We start from the raw sequence: 21,161 nt of genomic DNA on the forward strand, positions 1-21,161 counted from the left end.
ATTGAAATTAATTGTTAGCTGCGCATTTATGATTTATACTTAACATTCTTGGTAAAAGATGTTCTCAAACAAAATTTTAAAGACATTTGCAATTGGATTTTTATCCGATCTCTTTTCATTTAAGATTTCATGTGCAATAAATGTTCTCGTATTAAAAATGAAAAAAAAAAAAAGATTTCACAATGACCATCCCTAGGAAACCGAACCTTAAACCAGCAGTTCTCAACCTGTGGGTTGCAACCCCCTTGGGGGTCCAGCCCAATTCATAACAGAAGCAAAATTACAGTTATGAAGTAGCAACGAAAATAATTTTATGGTTGGGGGTCACCACAACATGAGGAACTGCATTAAAGGGTTGCAGCATTAGGAAGGTTGAGAACCACTGTGTATGAATCAAACAAAGTATCCCAACCAGCACAGCTTCCATTTCTGTAGCCATTGAGAGCTAGTTGCATTTAAACTAACTCACTGACAATTACACCACCAGACAAGAATTGAGGTAGCTATTTCTGTTCTGAGTATTTTAAGCATTCTAATGAAACCAGTAGTCTCCATTTATTCCTTTGATTGGGTACACTTCTTAGTAAGAATGTTTAAGGGTATAAGCTGCCTAGGTACGTGCATCTTGAATATGCTATTGTTTTACTGTTACTAATTTATCATGTGCATTATAAAATTAAAAAATAAAACAGAAATTACAAGTGATGAGATAAAAGTAAATAATCAGTTTAAGATCTTTCTGTACTCTGATAGAATCTCAGGAGATGACAGCTTTAAAACATAAAGTATAATTAGCAGCATCAAAAATTATTTTATGAGAAGCCCCACTTAATATGAAAAACAATGTTCCACATTTAAGCCACTAGACAGCATCTGCTAAGACAGGAGGTATTGTTAGGTAGCTAGATTCAGGGACAAGTGGGGGTTGACCCTCTCATGCCTGCACAGGCCCCCTAGAAAAGGTTAGAAGGAAATCAGGCGACCCTTAGGCGACCATTTGGGGCCTATGAAGACCCCAAACTTAGCATGCTCAAATTCAAACCCCAAACCAGGTGGGAGATACACCTGGGTGGCCCCAACTGGGCCCAGGCTCATGACCCTACCCAGGAGGGCTAACCCCTACCAATCAGGTCAACCAACACCATCAATATCCAGGCTTTGGGAAGGCCATTCTCTCTTCCACCCCACTCCTGGACAGAGGCGGCTCAGAGGGTGGAGGCACACACAGGCCTGCGTTGGACCCACAGGCACCTGTTCTGGGCCACTGAGGGCCCCCAGCCTCTCCCTTGCCCCTCTTGCTCTCTCATGCTCCACCTGCTGGCTCCATTCCTCTTCCCCAGTTGGCTCTGGTCTCCTCAACCTCTTGCCCTTTCTCCCTCGACCCTTTGGTCTTTGAGATCCCCCCAGGTCTGCATGCATGGGTGCTCTTTTCTACATAGTTGTTCATGCCTGGTTGTGAACTTCCGTGTGGCTTCTACATGGCTTGGCATGCCCAGGGATAGCAAGTGCCCTCTGAGACTTGTAAATCCTGAAATGTGTCTAGTCCTTCATAAAAACCCACTTGGATTGCAAAATGGACTTCGGCACAAATTCTTTCATCACACAAAGCCAAGAACCAAGGTATTACCCACTCCAGAAAACTTACAGTCTCTCAGTGGGCTTATATGATCTTGATTTCTAACAAAAAGGCTACCCTATCGGCCCAATACAAGAGGAGAAAAATATGATATCAATATTTTGGACGTGATTATTGTTGGTGATGTTAGGCTCTGTTGACTGGTCTGTACCTCAATGATTCTGTCTAACAATGAAACAATGTCTACTCCTGCACTGTCTTCACAATCACTTCTATATTTGCTCCCATAGTTTCAGCCACTGTATAATCCATCTCACTGAGGGACTTCCTCTTTTTGGCTATCTATTTTCCAAGAAAGTTGTCTTTCTCCAGGGACTGGTCCCTCTTGATAAGGTGTCCCCAATACACAAGGCAAAGTCTTACCACCCTCACTTCCAAGGCACATTCTTACTGTACTTAATGACAGATTCAAATGTTCTTCATCAACATCATAAATAAATGCATCAAATTGTTTTATGGTCTTTCTTATCCATTATCCCGCTTTTCCATGTATATAAGGTGATTAAAATACCCTGTCTTGGGTCAGACACAAAGGTGTCCTCAAAGTGACACCTTGCCTTTGCTTTGAACACTTAAAGAGGTCTTTTGCAGCAGATTGGCCCCGTGCAATATGCCATCATTTGATTTCTTGATTGCTGTGCCCATAGGCAGTGATTGTGGATCCAAGTAAAATGAAATCCTGATAACGTCAATATTTTCTCCATTTATCATGATGTTGCTTTTTTGTCCAGTTGCTAAGATTTTTGCTTTATGTTTGCTTTATGTTGACCTGTAATCCATACTTTAGGTAAAAGATTTTTTTAATATTCACTGTGGAAGCTAAGTACTACATTGTATAAAAAATTTAAGCTGGAAGTTAATTCACATGCTCAAATTTTATGTTTAGATGTATTTCCTTATAGATTTTCCTTTTAGAGAAACTTACTTTCCACATGTCTTCTATTCTTCATACCAATATTTTAGTATCTGTTTTTCACTCTTTTGGGGGGAAGAACAACATGTATGTAGAAAAGTGCACAATCATGCCTATACAGCTCAATGAATTTACATAAAGTGAACAAAACTATGTGATCATCACTGAGACCAAGGAATAGAACATTAACCATCAATCCAGACCCCATTCTTTTGTCAGTTTGTCATACTGTCATGGCCTGCTTGTTGCTGTGGTGCTGCATCCATGCCACCAATATTTCTAAATACCAGCAGGGTTACCCCTGGGGAACAGGTTTTAGCCGAGCTTCCAGACAAAGAACAGAGTAGAAAGAAGGAAGAGGCATTCCATTTTTGAAAAATTAGCCGCTGAGAACCTTCTGAGTGGCAGCACAACCTGGTCTGGTCTGTCTGTTGGTGTTAGGGACCCATTTCGTTGGTTCCAGCATTGTCTGGTTTAGGGCTGAGCGATGAGGCCTTCAGGGTAGAAGACGTTCAAAGTCTACCTGGGGTAGCGCGGTCTCCTCAAAGTAGAATCAACCTGAATGTCATGACGGAACAAACTTTTGAAACAGCTGCAGACATTCATTAGTAATTGAAGAGTAGAATGTGTAAAATATGAACCTAGGAAAATCAGAAGTCATCAGAAATGAAGTGGAACACGTAAGGATTTATATTCTAGGGATTAGGAAGGTGAAATGAAATGGTATTGGCTATTTTGAATCTGACAGTCAAATATTGCTCACTATTTGGGGAATGACAAATTCAGGAGGAATAGTGTTTCATCCATCATCTAAAATAACATCTCTAGATAGATCTTGAAGGATAATATTTTCTGTGATAAGATACATCTATAAGAAAGAGCAGTTAAGACAATTATTCTTCAGATCTATGTATGAACTACTAAAGCCAGTGATGAAGTTAAAGAATTCTACCAATTTCTACATTGTGAAATTTATTAAAACCACAAGATGTATTGATAACTACTAGTGATTAGAATCAGAAATTGGAAACAAAAAGGGAGGATCAGTAGTTGGAAAATATTGTTTGGGTGATTAAAATAAAGCTGTAGTTTGTATGACAGAATTTTGCATCACCCATGAATTCTTCATGGCAAATACCTTTTTTTCAACAATATAAGCACTGCTATGTATGTGGATCTCACCAAATGGGATACACAGGACCAAAATTCACTACATCTGTGGGAAGAGACTGTGGAGAAGCTCAATATAATTAGAGAAAATGAGGCCAGTCTAACTGTGGTACTGTCCATCAATTGCTCATATGTAAGTTCAAGTTGAAGTTCAAGAAATTGAAAACAGTTCCATGAAAGCAAAATATTACCTTGAGTATGTCCCACCTGAATGTCAAGAGCATCTTAAGAACAGGTCTAGTGCATTGAACAGAAGACCTAAGGAGCTGTGTGACGACATCAAGAACATCATACATGAGCAAAGCAAAAGATCATTAGAGGGAAGTTAAAGAAAGAAAAAGTGGATATCAGAAGAGATCTGAAACTTGCTCTTGAGCATAGAATATCTACAGCAAATGGGGGAAAATGATGAAGTAAAAGAGCTGAACAGAAAACTTCAATAGGCAGCCAGAGAAAACAAAATAAGGCATTATACTGAAATATACTGAGGTAGACTAGCAAAAGAAACTCCATTTTTGTTGGCTGCTAAATAACTTGCGGTTCTTCCTTCCCATCTTCGTAAGTTGACTGCTAGTTGACCTGCCTTTTTCCCTCTCCTTATGAGAAAGTCTCTGCTGGTGATTAATTTTAGAATGTGCGCCCATGTTCCCAGGTTCAGGACACTTAGAATTAGTTTTGACTATTTTTCAATATATCATTTTTAAAAATTATTTTCAATATTGTTCCTTTTGACTTTGTAATCTGAATGGTGTAGTTAATCTTGTCATGATAACTAGGATGTTATCATCCATTTTAATATTGTTTGTGTTATGATAATCTTGTTATGGTAACCAGGATGTTATAATCAATTTTGGTGTTGTTTCTTTTGTGATAAGGAATGTACCTTGTAGTGCATGCTCGCTCTTCTTGAAGTAACAATTAATCCATTAATTTTGCTTTCTGCTTCTGGTCACGCTTGCTTGAATCCTAGACAGGTGATAAATGAATTTCTGCCTTTAACGATGGACTGAAATGCGTGCTCAGGACTGCAATCAAAGAATTGCTTTCAGATTCTAGCAGTCCAGTTATAACTGAATAAAGACTCTTCTAAATGACGAAGACATTCTAGTGGCTGTTATTTATTTGAACCTATAACAGCATCATAATGAAATCCACAAAGACCTAGAGTTAGATCAGTTCAGCATATCTCAAGCTGAAAGAACTGAAGAAAAGTTCAAGCCTCAAGTTGTTCTACTGAAGGATCCTGTGAGAAAATGTTGATGGATGCAGGAAGCATAAATGGAAGTTGGAGGGAATACCCAGAGTCACTGTACAAAAACAAGTGGTCTTCATTCAACCATTTTAGGAAACAGCATTTGATCAAGAAATAATGGCATTAAAAAAGAAGTTCATCCTGCACTGATGAAATTAGCAAATAAACAAGGAAACGGGCTCAGAGAATCGACAGACAACCCACTGAGATGTTTGGATAAACAGATGTAGTTCTGAAAGCATTTACTAGTCCATGCCCAAAAAGCTAGAAGAAGGCTCTCTGGCAAACTGACTGGAATAGATCCATATTTGTGACCATTACAAGAAAGATGACCCAACAGAATGGGGGACTTGCAACACAATATCATTGATATCACATGCAAGTAAAATTATGCTGAAAATAATTAAAAACTAGTTGCAGTAATACATTGGCAGGAAGCTGTCAGAAAGTCAAGCCAGGGACAGAAGAGGAAGGGGGAGAGGGGGTAGCATTACTAATGTTAAATGGATCTTGGTTGAAAGGACAGAATAACAGGAAAATGTTTACTTGTGTTTTATTGACCTTACAAAGACATTTGACTGTGGGGATCATAAAAAACTATATGTAACACTGCAAAGAATAGAAATTCCAGAATATGTAACTAATCTCATGCAAAACCTGGAGAGGCCAGTCTCTGGAAAAGGACATTGGGTTTGGTAATGTAGAGGGGCAGTTAACAAGAGGAAGACCCTCAAGGAGATAGATTGACACAGTGGCTGCAACAATGGCTTAAGCACAGACACAATTGTGAAGATGGCTTAGGACCCAGCAATGTTCTACAGCGTTGTGCATTAGGTCACTATGGAACCAAACTCAACGCACCTAACAATAACAACAAAATCTGTACATAGACCAAGCAACAGCTGTGTGAACTGACCCAAGCCAGGGAGTCTTCAGTGCCTGCGAAAGCTGCTGAATGAATAAGGAAGCTCGGAGAAGAACAGGTGCATTTGAATTATGGTGTCTGTAAATAATGAAAGCACTGTGGACTTCCAAAGGGTCAAAATAAGTCTATCTTGGAGGCAGTGTCGCCAGAATTGTCCTTAAAATCAAGATGGCAAGACTTCATCACAGATACTTTGAAGAAGTTATCAGGAGAGACCAGTCCCTAGAAAAGGACATATTGCTGCCTGGGAAATCAGAAGGCCGGCGAGAAAGAGGAAGCCCCTCAATGACATGGACTGACCTGGTGCTGCAGCAATGTGACGACAATTGTGAGGGTGGCACACGGCCGGACAGTGCTTTATTCAGTTGTACACAGGGTTGCTATGAGTTGTAGCCAATTTGACAGCACCGTAAACAACAGTTAATCCAGAAGCCATCTCCATTCTTGTTTTCTTCCAAGAGAGAACTACTATGCTATGCTATCACCAGGTCTTTTCTTCCGCAGAGCCACAGTTAGATTCCAACCATCAGCCATTCAATTAGCAGTTGAGCTTTTCGTATACATATGTATCTGTTTCTGGACTCTATTTCTTTAAACTGTTTGTTATTATGCCGATTCAGCATGACCTTAAATCATCTAGCCTTTTAATAAATCCCAGTCATAATAATCCTACAGAACAGATTAGAACTGCTCCTTTGGGTTTCTGAGGCTGTAAATCTTTACCAACACAGATTGCTATATCTTTCTTTCACAAAGCAGTTTATGGGTTTGAACTGCTGCCCTTTCGGCTTGCAGCTCACTGTGTACCCACTGCACCACCAGGGTTCCTTGCTATAAAGATTCATTCACTCACTGTCATTGAGTGATTCTGATTCAAAGTTATCCTACGGGACAGACTAGAACTTCCTCCTTGGGCTTCCAAATCTTTAAATCCCTATACAGGAGTAGGTAGCCTCATCTTTCTCCCAAGGAGTGGCAGGTGGATTTGAACAGGTGACTTTCTGGTTCGCTCGGCAGCATCAGGGTCCATTTTAGACACAGTGCAGGAAATCCTATTGGCAGTTTTACTCTGTCTCTTCAAACTCTGAGACAACCACAGCTCCCGTCTAACCTAGGGAATCGGAAGGAGCTAGGGAGGAGGCCACAGTAGGCAAGAATGGCATAGACCCTGAGAGAGACAGGTAGCTGGTGGAAGAAACAAGTCTCGGGCTATTCCTCTAATGAGTGTTTTGTTACCAATCACTTAAAAGGAAGTCAAGATCAACTCTTGGGCACCTAACAGCAACATACATACACCAGACACATTGCTGGGTGTGTTGAAGATATAAAAATAAATCCACATAGCCATTGCCCTTGAGGCTCTCACAGTCTAGTAAAACTAGGAACATCTAAGATCAAATCAATGCCCAAGTAGGAGAATACATAGGTATTATAGAAAAGCCAGTAACAAACTCTGTCTAGAGAAATCAGGAGCAGCTTTGGACCCTGTAAACGAGATTTTCAAAGATGAAGATAGCAATGATAATAAGTGAGCATTTATTGTGTGCTTATGATGTGTCGGGTACCCAGCTTAGCACTTTCATATGTCTTGGTTCATATACCTTAAAAAAACACCCTAAAGGGTAAGCGCTGTTATAATCCTCCCGTATCTGATTAGATTTGGAGAGACTGACAGCCTTGAATGAGAGAGACTGGTTCAAAGGCGGCCAGATGATAACAAACACATCCAACAAAGTTGTTTTCCAAGAGAACAAAGTGGTTTTCTGTCTCTTCCTTAGGATAAAGTCTGAATTACAGCAACCTCAAGGAGCATGTGAAGAAGAATCCAATTTCAGAGAGGGTTTCAAGGTATAATCTACAGGCTTCAGCTAGCCACAGCATCACCAACATAGTCTAGTCTGTTGTTTTTCTGAGAGAGGCCACACTATTATCTGTGGTCCTGAACCAGCCCTGAGCAACTGACAACTCTCTCTCTAAGCCCTGAGATAATCCAAGCCCCTTCTTACCTCTTGAGGGCATCTGAAATAGGGCAGAGGACACTGTGGGCAAGAAGAAAGCGAACAGGCAAGGAGGAAGAGAGCTCTGGATGGGCGGTGACAGAAACAAATCATAGGCTGTTCATCTATGGAATGTTTGATACCAGTCATTTTTTTAAATTATTGCCCTTGCCCCTCAAATAATTTTTCATCCTGGGAAAATAAGGGGAGGAATGTGCACTACCATCCCCGTGAAAGACAATGCTGGGGCTTCAGTGATTTGAGAAAGGCTGAGGACTTTCCTTAGGAAACAAGGGAAATGTGAGGGGAAACCAACACTGAGCTCAAGTGGACACACAGCCCGACTGATTGATAAGGCAGTCGTGAGGAGGGGCTAGAAGTACGAATCCTAGAGGCATCAGCACTTTGGTGTAAATGATGCGTCAAATCACTGAGCAGAACGTGTCTAAAACAAGAGACAATAGACTAAGAACTCAACCTTGAGAGACTCAGTATTTAGGGTTGGGTTGGGGACAAGGTCGGGTGCATGACAGGAATTGGGAAAGGACTCCAAAACTCACACTCTTGACCTCAAGGCTTTGCTGGTTCTCTCCCGTCTGAACACATTGCTGCAACCCTTCTAGAAATAACCAATCTATATTAGAAGCCTACAGATACTAACACCCGTTAAATGATCTTCTCCATGTCTAGAAACTTATCCTTAGGAAGCTTAAGAAATCCTTAAGAAAGCTATGCATAACAATGTACAGGTAAAGTTGTAAATCCTAGTATTATTTATCATAGTGGTATATTAGAAGCATCCTGAATTTTCAACTGGTGAGAGTAAGAGTTGTATGAACCCCCAATAAAATTATTTAAAAACAACAACAAAAAATCATATACATACTTGCAATGGAATACCATGCATCTCATTAAAATCAGGGTACGGATCACTGGACACACTGAGAAAACAGAGTTACTCAGATCAAGATACAGAGACTTGGGAGGACCAAACACGGGAGAGAAATCTGTTCAGAGTTGTTTTGTGTTGTTCCCCTGGAGGTTGTAGGAATGAGGTGAAACCAGCACTAACTGCCTCAGAGAATCAGCAATCTTTATGGTCAAGTGTGAGTAGGGTGAATGTTCCCAACGTTAAGATCATCTAGACAATTCAGCTTCATGGGTCTGAACCAACGGCCTTAGAGTTGGTAGGCTAATGCTTACCCAGCAGCGCCACCAGGGCCCCATATCATTGAAATAAAAATATTATCTGGGAATCCTTAATTATTTCCCATTGAAGATGTGTGTTATAGATTGGGTATATCGGGATATGCGTTGGGTTGCTATTTGAAAGGTAGGAAGTTCCAACCCACCAACCAGGAGAGGGAGAAAGATGAGGCTTTTCCTCCAATAAAGATTTATCCACAGGGGTAGTTCTACTATGCCTTATAGCAGCGGTTCTCAACCCGTGGGTCGTGACCCCTTTGGGGGTCAAACAACCCTTTCACAGGGGTCGCCCGATTCATAACAGTAGCAAAATGACAGTTATGAAGTAGCAAAGAAAATAATTGTATGGTTGGGGTCACCGCCACATGAGGAACTGTGTTCAAGGGTCACAGTCACGGCATTAGGAAGGTTGAGAACCACTGGGTTAGAGGGTCACTATGGGTCAAAATAGACTGAAGGACAGTGAATTTGTGTTTTTGTTTGCTTATACATTGAATTGTGTCCTCCTAAAAAATATGTTATCAATTGTAGCCACTCTTCTAGTGGACGTCATTCCATTTGCGGGCCCATCAGTGGCTATGTCTTAACCCGATCACCTGTGCACTGTAACGAGAGCAGGTATGAAGAGAGCACAGAGGAGGAAGCACAAATGTAGAAAGACTGATGCCACGTGGGTGGAGATCAACTAGGGTCATGGAAAGAGACAAGCTTTTCACCCAGAGCAGACAAAGAAAGTTCCCCTACAGCTGGAGCCCTGAATTCGGCGTTCCAACCTCCAAAACTGTGAGAAAATAAACGCATGTTCATTAAACCACCCAGTTGTGGTATTTCTGCTACAGCAACCCTAAGAAACTAAGACACTGCATCTACTTAAAAATTTTCCTAGACCCTGTCCTCACTGGATCCTTTCAGTTAATGGATCTAATTAGAGGTGGTGTAGCTTTTAGAGCCATCTGAACATTCTCACTATATCTTCCAGATTCTCAAAGGTGGTCAGAGGAAATGTTAAGGGGATCAGTAATGATAATATAGGAGACCTGGTGGTACCATGGTTAAGCATTAAGCTACTAACAGCAAGGTCTGTGGTTGAAGCCCACCAGGCAGTCTGCAGGAGAACGATGAGGCTGTTTGCTCCTATGAAGATTTAAAGTCTCAGAACAGCTCTACTCTCTTCAATAATGATAACTATGAATTGGAAGTGCTGCCAAGGCCATGGTTTATCTTTTAATGTGCAATTGAAGTAGACGACTTCAACAATAACCTAAAGCAAGGCTTTGACCCCAAAAGATCAATCACATTAGGATGCCGATATGGGGGATGTTATGGAGTTAGCCCCGTGAGTTCCCTGAAATAACCATCCAAAGAAAGCTTCTTTTTTGCCTACCTTGCCTGAATATTGGATCTATCATAATGGCTTCTAGAATACTTTCTACAAATGACTGCTTAAGTTCTTGACACAAACACTCCTTTAAAAACTCACACATATTTTTGTTTATAGCTGAGGCACTGTCTCCACTGCATATGCAACAAAGTCTGTTTAACTCGTAAAATCATGGGATTCATGTTTATCTTTGCCTCACTCTATATGTTATTCAAGTCTTAGTTAGATCCCTTTGCCTAACTTTCCTCTTCCTCTCCTGGCCATCTGGCATTCTGACATTCACATCCCAGTTTTCCCTCCCATGCTCGGCTCTTGGGAAAGGATGTCAACAACCTAGTTTGCACTAAGCATCCGTGACTGAGAGAATATTACCAGTAGCAAATGCATTTGAGCACATCCAAAGAGCTGGAACTCTTGCACAGTTTCAATTTTCACATTTTCCTTTGCAATAAAAGCAAAACGGGTAGACTGGGAGGTGCTACAAAGAAAGGAGAATGAACTGTCCTTTCAGGCTAGCACTCAGCCCTCCAGTCTGCAGAATGCTCCAGTGTGAAGCTCTGACAGGCAAAATGGACTTCAATGCTCTAAGTCAGAGGCTCTCAGAGCCTGAAGCCCGATTATCCTTAAGTGATATATGACAAAGGTAAGTGCTATTGAGTAGTCTTTAACCGGCTTTAATAATAATAATGATATAAAAATCAGAGAAAGAACTTCTCATCGAAGCGCTGTACGGGATTAAAGAGCCACAGACTTTAGGTCCTGACATCTTAGCTTTAATTGGTAAACCTGGGCATCAGCCATAGGTAATAGAGTAGATTTAGGTGTTGATAGGTTGACCATTACTCTTACATTTATAACAAATGGATGCATCAAATCCATTTGCTTGCAGTTATTTTTTGCTATTCTTCTGTTGAACCTTTCCTATTTAAATGTTGGGTCCAATTGTTCATTCCTATTGCAGGCAGAAAACAAAGCATGCAGATGTTGGCTTTGAAAATCCTCTCCTTAACTTTACAAATGAAAGGAGATATTATATTAAACAGCAGAATATAATAGCTCAGATTGACTAAATAATGGATTGTTTTGCATTAGTACATTTGTTTTAATGTGTCCTTCTGTATCTAGTATGAAAAGGAGGGCATACAGCTTCACAGATGAAGTATTAGAGTACAATTAATCATTGGGAGTTTGATACATAAGCACAAGTCAACTAAAGGCAAGGCCAGAATAATTCTATATGTCCTAGGTATTAGTAAACAGAGAATGCACTCCAAGAAACTATCTGATACAATAACAAAAAGGCTCCCCAAAAAATCCACTGCCATGGAAGGAATTCCAATTTATAATGACCTTATAAAAGCTTTGTGAGGCTTATGCAAATGCAGTTTTACATACATGCTTGTTGGGACATGTTCAGACAAAGCCTTTAGAATTAAATCTAAGCAACATTCTATACAGGCAAACGAAATAGAAAACGATCCATCAGTATGCCCCAAAGATACAGCAAGGCAAGCTAATTTGATTAGCTTATAGTTATCTCAGTCCTGGGACTGAGTAACTGGATGTACTCTCCAGAGGACTGGCCATAAGCTGTTGTTCTTCGGTGCCAGAGAGTAGGTTCTGTCCTACACCAAACCAAAGAACACGCTGCCCAGGTCTGCGCCATCCTCGCAATTGTTACGCTTGAGCTTATTGTTAGATACTGCGTCAGCCCGTCTTGTCAAGAGCCTTCCTCTTTTTGGCCACCCCTCTACCTAACCAAACATGGTGTCCTTCTCCAGGGAATGGTCTCTCCTGACAGTGTGTCCAAGGTATTTAAGACAAAGTCTTGCCATCTTTGCCTCCAAGGAGCACTCTAGATTACTTCTTCCAAGAAAGATCAATTTGTCCTTTAAGCAGTCCCTGGTGTTTCCAATATTCTTCTCTAGAACCACAATTCAAATGCATCAATTTTTCGGCAGTCTTCCTTATTCATTGTCCAACTTTCACATGCATAGGATGCAATGGAGATGACCGTGGCTTGGGGCAGGCCTCAAAGCAGCATCCTTGCTCTTCAACACGCCAGAGAGGTCCTGTGCAGCAGATTTACCCAATGCAATACGAATTTTGATCTCTTGATTGCTTCCATGAGCATTGATTGTGGATCCAAGTAAGAAAAAATCCTTGATAGCTTAGACCTTTTCTCCATTTTCTTATATTGAGTTGTAGTACATACAGAAGTCTGCCATCCTTGATCTTCATCAACAAGTGATTCAAGTCCTCTTCACTTCCAGCGAAGCAAACTTGTGTCATCGGCATCTTGCCATTTGTTCGCAAGCCTTCCTCCAATCCTGATACCCCACTCTTCTTCATGGCATCCAGCTCCTCTGATAACTTGCTCAGCATATAGATCAAACAAATATTTTCTTAAAACGTTGAAGCAAAAAGAAGTCAAAAACTCTAATCTTGCAATCTCTAAAATTTGCAACCAGGAACAATTTGCTATTGGCCTTTCCTGATCTTTTCCTACAAATATGTAATCTATTAAACAACGTGTAGCATATTGAATAAATAATGCTCTATAGCATATTCAACTGTGCATGAACATAACTAATAGGTAAATAATATGTTAAAATATTCAACAATAATGCGTTTTAGTTTTGGGAAATATATTGGTGAATAAAATAAACAAATATTCATGTTCATTGAATTTACATTCTAGGGAGAGGAGACATGGTAAAAATGTACAAAATACATGAATGATTATATAATATGTGGCAAGGTGTTTAGCAATATAGAGGAAAATGGAGCCGAATAAGTAAGAGTAGGCATGCTCAGTATTCAATGGCAGGTCACCTCTGAATAAGGGTTTTAAGAGATGATGATGTGAGCCATGCAAATATTGGGAGAAGGGTATTTTAGCTGAGAGCACCCACTGCAAAAACCCTGTCGATGTGTGAGCAGACTCTTCTAGCAATAATAAGGAGACCAGTGGGGCTGGGTAATATGAAGGAAGTGAGGGGAATAATAAGGTGGCAGATTACATTAGGCCTTGTAAGACTCTAAAAGAACTGTGAGTTTAGCTTTCATTCTATAGAAATACAGAGATCTTGAAGAGTTTTTAAGCAGAGCTGTGATATGGCATGCCATAAATTTTAAAGGTTCCCTCTGGTTGGTGTATTAAGAATAGTGTGTAGAGGGCAATGATGAAAGCAGAGACATAGATTTTAAGAGGCTATGACTTTAAAATAGTCCAGAGATCATGGTGGCTTGAAACTCTGGCACCAGTGGGAAAAAAGTGGTCAGATTCAGGATAAATTTTGCAGATAAAGCCAATTTTATTTCCTGATGGACTCGATGTGCAACACAAGAGTGAAACCTTTTGATTTTTGGCATGAATGCCAAAAAGTAAAAAGTTGCCCTAAAAGACATAGGGATACAGAGAAACAGGCTGGGGTGAATTATTGCGAACTCCATTTTGGATATATATATATATGCTGTAGAGTAGATTACAACTCAGTGATATATATACACATATATGCTGTAGAGTAGATTACAACTCAGTGAACCTGGGTATAACACCATTCTCATGATGGTTATATTTGAGCCCATTGTTGCGGCCACTGTTTAATCCATTTCCTTCTAATTTATATATTAGCATATATATGAAAATACAGTTAGTATATGTAATATATACTGTTATTATACATTATATATAAATATGTAGATTATATAATATAAACTGAACTCACTGCCATCAAGTTGATTCCAACTCATAACAACCCTACCAGAAAAAGTAGAACTTCCCCTGTGGGTTTCCAAGACTCTTTTTTTCCCTGTTTAATAAATCATTTTATTGGAGGCTCTTACAACTCTTTCTTTTTTATCATTTTATTGGGGGCTCATACAACTCTTATCACAATCCATACATCCATACATTGTCTCAAGCACATTTGTACATTTGTTGCCATAATCATTTTCAAAACATTTTCTTTCTACTTGAGCCCTTGGTATCAGCTTCTCATTTTTTCCCCTTGCTCTCACACCCTCCCTCCCTCATGAACCCTTGATAATTTATAAATTATTATTTTTTATCATGTCTTACACTGTATGACATCTCCCTTTACCCACTTTTCTGTTGTCCATCCCCCTAGAAGGGGGTTATATGTAGATCATTGTGATCAGCTCCCGTTTTCTCCCCCCACCTTCCCCTTATCCTCCTGGTATCGCTACTCTCAATATTGGCCCTGAGGGGCTTATTTGTCCTGGGTTCCCTATGTTTCCAGCTCTTATCTGTACCAGTGTACATGTTCTGGTCTAGCCAGATTTGTAAGATAGAATTGGGGTCACAATGGTACGGGGGAAGAAGCATTAAAGAAGTAGAGGAAAGTTGTATGTTTCAATGGTGCTATACTGCACCCTGACTGGCTCTTCTCCTCCCCAAGGGGATGTCCAATTGCCTACAGATGGGCTTTGGGTCTCCATTCCACACTCCCCCTCATTCACATTGATATGATTTTCTGGGTCTTTGATGCCCGATACCTGATCCTATTGACACCTCATGATCACACAGGCTGGTGTGCTTCTAAGACCAACTCTTTATGGGAGTAGAAAGCCTTGTCTTTATCCCATGGACCTTGCAGCTAACAGCCTAATGCATAACCACTACGCCACCAGGGCTCCTCTTAGATATTTATCATATATGACATGTAATATATCTAACTATACATAGCTTGTTTTATTTTCTCTGGACATTTTTCCATATCAGAATATGTAGATTGCCTTACAGGTTCAAGACTTTTTTATGATGCAATTTTAGTCTTTATTAGGGTATGCTACTCAGAATTTTAATATAGCCCTCAAATTCCCCCTTTCCTCCATGTACAAACTTGTATAATCTCCTCCCCTTGCAAATGAATGGGGCCTGTGAATATGATGAGATACTCTTGTGATTACAATATATAAAGCTCTGCGGTAGCCAATCAAGGAGGCTTGGTACCTCAATGATTGAGCACTCAGTTCCTAACCCACAGATCAACAGTTTGAACCCATGAGCCACTCCACGGGAGGTGGGTGTATCCTTCTATAAAGATTGACACTCTTGGCAATCCTACTGGGCTGCTTCACTCTGTTGGAATCAACTCAAAAGTGATGGTTGGATTAGATTGGTAGGCAACCGGAGCAGGGTTTCCCTGGTAGCTTTGAAGAAGTAACATCCACCTTGTGAGAAAGCCATATTCCGGAACCCAAGAGTGCAGTCTTAGTCAGCAGCCTGTCAGACGAGGACCTCAGTTCTACAGCCGCAGAGAGTGCAGTTTCGTCAGCAACCTGAGCGCACCTTGAACAGGATCCCAGGTGCCAAATGAGAACGCCATCCAGCCAACCCTCCGATGTCAGCCTGGTGAGTACCGCGGACACAGATATGCCATGCCTAGGCTTCTGTCCCATAGAAATGATGAGGAAATAAACTGGTGTGATTTTTAAGCCGCTACATTTGTGGCAATTTGTCATGCACCAATAAAAAGTCAATAAACGCGATATTGTTTTCAATATCTTCAGAACTAAACCTAGGCCTCCTTTTCCAAGGAGAAAATGACAAGCAAAAGAACAAAAGCCATGAATGCAAGTGGTTTTTTAAAATGTTTCTTCTCATGCCTGCATATACTATATCAAATGTTTCCTGGACCACCATAAACAGACAGATAGATAGATCAAACCAGTTGTATTTACTAAGCCTGTCTTCTATAATTTTCAAGGATTATAGTCTTGTGGCAAACAAAAAGTGATCTTCACAGAGCTGCAGAATTTAAAGCTCTGAAACCTAGTTCTGGCTCTGTGACTCTCTGATATAGTTATTGCTGTCATATTTTCCACCTATAAACCAAGGAGGTTAGTCTTAAAACCATGCATGCCATCAAGCTCAGCAGGTGCCACTCCAAGAGTCAGCTTTAGCCTGTGAACAGAAGGTAAGTAATCACTGTAGCCTGCCTGCTAAATTTGCTGCGTACACCACAAGGAGGGAACTGTATTAAATATTTAGCACATTCACAAAGGGAATACCCAGCAGGTAGACAATTATGATTACTTGGCCCATAACCCTCTCAGCAAGGACCTGACAGCACTTGGCATGGGGCTCACATCATATTAAAGATATTCTTTTCTAGCTTTTATCAAAGAAAAGATCACCAGTTGCAAAACTGAGATTTCAAAACAAAAATTCTCTTATTGGACAAAGTTTCTGAAGGCTTCCCACAAGTAATTACATGGTAGGACTGATACAGAAATTAGAAATCTAATTTAAGACTTTAAAGTTAGATCAAAGTTTGATCAAATCAATGATCTCTTAATAACAGAAACTAGCCACTGGTATAATGAGTTCTCACATTAGCCAGATTCCCATTTAGTCTCAAATTGGCAAAGAAACTACAAATTGCCAAAGATGCATATATTGGGGACAGAACCAGCAGTTTGAAGAATCTAGTTTAGTTGTTGGTGAACAAATTCATTTGATGGCATGTAAACCAGCATTAGCTGAACTATTAAAGGTTCTGAGTTAATGCTTTATATTGTCTAATTTAGTGCTGACAATATGAGTCCTTCTAAGGCAAGGAAAGCACTCTCCCCAATTTCAGATGAGCAAAGAAAGGCTCAGAGAGGTTTACCTTGGGCCTCATAGCCTCTGTTTGGTGTGGTCAGAGTTTGAACCCAAATCCACCATCCTTATTCATCACACCATATGCAGTCTTGACCCTGCTCTGAGCAGACCAAGAAAGACCTGTTTGTTTGTTTGCTTTTTGAAGACCCATAGGTTATCACATGATAGCTATCATCCCTCTCTACTGTCAGCAAACCAATTATCCACAACTTCCCTTTTTTGCTTAGAGATCTTCCTCTTCTTTTTCTACTGAATGGATGACATGGAGGGAAAAATTGGCTTGTCTAAGCTAAGGTCTGATTGTCTACAACTAAGAAAATGTTCTCTCCTTTAGAGAAAAAGAACGTGTTCCTTGCTTCCTCTCTGTCAAAAATGGTTACTCTTCTGTCAGACTTATCGTTTCACTTCGTATTTGCATAGAATCACACTTTTGTGATGGAGCCTCAGTGGTGTCATGGGCTACACACTGGGTTGCTGACCCCATTAGAGAAAATGAGTCTCTCTGCTCCTGTAAAGAAAGATTTGCACTCTTAGACACTTGAAGAGGTCATTCTACTCTGTCCTTTAGGTTCGAGATGAGTCAGAATCAAATCAATGATAAGGGGTTTGATGATTTGTTTTGGCAATGCATTTTTGACTTTACATATTACAGGAGCCCTGGTGGCATAGTGGGTTACATGTTGGGCTGCTAACCTCAAGGTCAGCAGTTTTAAACCACCACTGCTCCTTGGGAGAAAGCTGAGGCTGTTTATGCCCATCAAGAGTTAGTCTTGAAGATCCACAGGGGTAGTTCTATCCAGTCCTAGAGAGTCCCTGTGAGTCAGAGTTGACGTGATGGCAGTGAGTTTGTTTGTTTGTTTGTTTAACATATTACAGTATCCCTGGGTGAAGCAGAAGGTTAATGCTCTTGACTGCAAACAAATATTTGGAGGTTTGATTTCACCCAAAGTTCCCTTGGAAGACAGGCCTAGGGAATCTATCGCATGTCTAAAACAGCATCCATTGAAAAACAGTACTCTAGTAAAGTTCTGCTCTGAGTAGGGCACACATGGGATTGATCCGAACTGGAATCGACTTGATAGTAACTTGAAATTCTACTTGTATTTTAAATCAACCATTTAAGATCAAAAGGATAGCAATTACTCAGGGGCAAAGTACAGAAAGTTAAGAGCGAAGGAGGAATGGATATAGGAAACAGAGGAAGGATGTGAGTAGGATAAATGATGAGGATCGTAGTGGATGAGTTGAAAACATGTATGAATTGTTGAGTGTAAAATTGAAAATCTGCTCTGCAAACCTTCACCTAATTCACAAATAAATGTTTAAATTTTTTTAAGTTTATGTAATATTTTGGTTCATGTATTGCAAATTAAGCTGTACGTTCAAGGCACTCAGCTAATGAGTGCAACAAAAAGGTTGCTGAACTGGTCACATGTTCACATTGCTTATGGGAGTAGAGGAAGGAAGGGAGTGATCGGTCTTGCTCAGTCAATCCCTCAGCAGCTGATGTTCCCAATGAGCACTTGACCAAAGAACGGTGATTGAATTAGAGGACAGAAAGTCCACAGCTGCCCTGTGGATATGTAGCCTTAGGCAACTCATTTCAGATTTCAGAGTCTCCATTTTCTCTCCTGTAAAGGATAGAAATCTCTAAGATTTCTATTAACTAAAAGCTATCATATGAAACCTCCCAATTGGGCTAGTCTATTTTGGGTTGTTCTCCCCTAAACATTGGAATCTGGTGGTGCTGTCAGGTAAGCAGTGGACTGCTAACTCTGAGTCCCAGGGGCAAACTCATGTGCTGCTCCCTGAGAGGAAGATGAGGCTGTCTGCTCCTGTAAGGAATTGGTCTCAGGAACCCTGTTCAGGGTCACCATGAGTCAAAATCAGCTTGATGGCTTTGGATTTAGTTTGTTTTGTATCCCAGCTCGCAAGATCATATGATGAACTGGAATCCTTCTTAATGGTCAGTAAAGAGAATTCAGCCCGAAGTTAGCTATTGGGTACTTTAGAGCAGAATGTGGTGTGCATAATTGTGCTTCTGGTGAATTTGAATCCATTTTGTACATTATCAATACTTGCCATTCGTTCTGATTTAGGTTTAGAACATTTGTAGGAAAAACAGAAAATGTTTTGAAAAGGATGTATCATATGATCTCTCTGAAAATTATAATTCTTGTTAATCAATCCCAAATAATTGAGAGAAGTCAATGTGTTAGATAGCCCAGGATAGGGTTAGAGGGGGCTGTCCCACCCATGCCTGCAAGACCCCCATGGAGGAGGTTGGAAAGGAATCAGAGAAGCATTAGCCACCCATGAAGACTTTAACTAGGCATGCTCCAATTCAGGCCCGCTTCCCGGGCCTCCCCACCCCCCACCCCCGCCCGGCCCCCCAGCCAGGTGGGCATTACACCTGGGTGGCCCAAACTAGGCCCAGGTGGGCTTGATTCAGCCAATGGGCTCAACCAAGACCTTCAACCACGCCTCCCCAGCCAGAGAAATACCCTGGTAGGTGGGAGAGGATTCTCTCCTCTCTTTTACCCTACACCTGCGCTGGCTCTTTTTTTTTTTTTTAACCCAGCTCCTGGTGCCCGCTGGTGCAGTGCCGCTTGCTCTCTGGCCTCAGTTCACCTGGAATAGTGTGTATTCCTTTTGAGGCTGTAAAACCTGAAACCTCTCCAGTCCTTCATAAAAACTCACTTGGATCACAAACCGCGCTTTGGCGTGAATTCCTTCTCACACGAAGCCAAGAACCAAGGTCTTACCCACTCTATCAAAGGCAGTGAACTAAGAAGCAAAACAGTTTTCAAGTGGAGATAATAATCCTGATTTTTATTCTTTTCTTATATGCTACTCTCATGTGTGATACAGTAGAGAATGAAAAGAAGGAAGAACTTCAACTAGAGATTAACACAGTGGTTACAGCAATAAGGGCAAGAAGAAATAGCATAGGACCGGGCAGAATTTGGTTCTGTCTTACATAGAGTCACTATGAGTGGGGGTAGACTGGATGGCACCTAACAATATTACATTGTGATACCAAGACAGAGTCCCAAACCCAAACTCACTGCCACCGAGGCAATTCGGACTCCGACGGACCCTACAGGGCAGAGTAGAGCTGCCCCTGAGTTTCCCAGATTGTGACTTTCTAAAACGTAACAGGAGGAGAAAGGCTCATCTTCTCTCCCATGGCTTCTGGTTTTGAATTACTGACACCTTGCAATTAGCAGCTCAACGTGTGACCCCAACCCAAATCTGCTACCACTGAGTGGTTCTGACTCGTAGCTAGCAAACAGGACAGAGTAAAATGGCCCCTTTGGGTTTCAGAGGCAGAGTGACTGGTGGAGTTGAATTGCTGACCTTGAGGTTAGCAGCTGAAAATGTAACCCAGTATGTCACCTGGGCTCCTATAAAGTAAATTAATTATGACTATCAGGAAAATTACGCACTTACGTATCAGACTCAAGAAGAGAGGGCATAACATTTCAAGAAAGACAACCCAGCTTCAAAAGGTGCTTTTGTCTATAGGGTGACTTTAGAAGCCCTTTTACCGGTAGAGTGGCAAGATTAAGGCATTTCATTTCCCTCATAATGGGTAACAACCAGTAGCCTTTGAGTTGATTACAACTCAAGTGAGCCATTTCTTGTGAGAGTAGAACTTTGTAGAGCAGAACTTTGGCTTTGTAGGGTTATCAATGGCTGATTTTTTTTTTTTGGAAGTAAATCACCAGGACATTCTTACAAGGGTATATTGGAACAACCAACTTTTGGGCTAGCAACAATGATGTTAACCATTTGCACCATCCAAGGACTCCATTTTTCAACTTAATGGAGATTCAAAAAAAAGTTATGTGAACTGGTTAGTCTGTACCTTATGTACACTATCTCAATCCCACTTTTTAGAATTTGCATGCTTAAAGTTGATCAAATATGCAATGGAGATGCGTTGATAATTGCTAGTAATTATAAAATGAGAGTTGGAAATAAAGAAGAAAGACTCATAACTAGAAAATATGGCCTTGGTGATAGAAATAACACTGGAGATTG

At 40.7% G+C, this 21,161-nt stretch overlaps 1 protein-coding gene across 1 annotated transcript in view; it reads right to left on the reverse strand.

Moving 5' to 3' along the window:
- PDE11A (phosphodiesterase 11A) overlaps positions 1-21,161 on the reverse strand; it is a 441,211-nt gene that overhangs the window by 214,564 nt on the left and 205,486 nt on the right. The gene's annotated exons all lie outside the window — the stretch shown is intronic.

The sequence above is a fragment of the Echinops telfairi genome, unplaced genomic scaffold (genome assembly GCF_000313985.2).
Source record: "Echinops telfairi isolate 266 unplaced genomic scaffold, ASM31398v2 ScPeMD7_3;HRSCAF=10, whole genome shotgun sequence".
Lineage (NCBI taxonomy): Eukaryota > Metazoa > Chordata > Mammalia > Afrosoricida > Tenrecidae > Echinops > Echinops telfairi.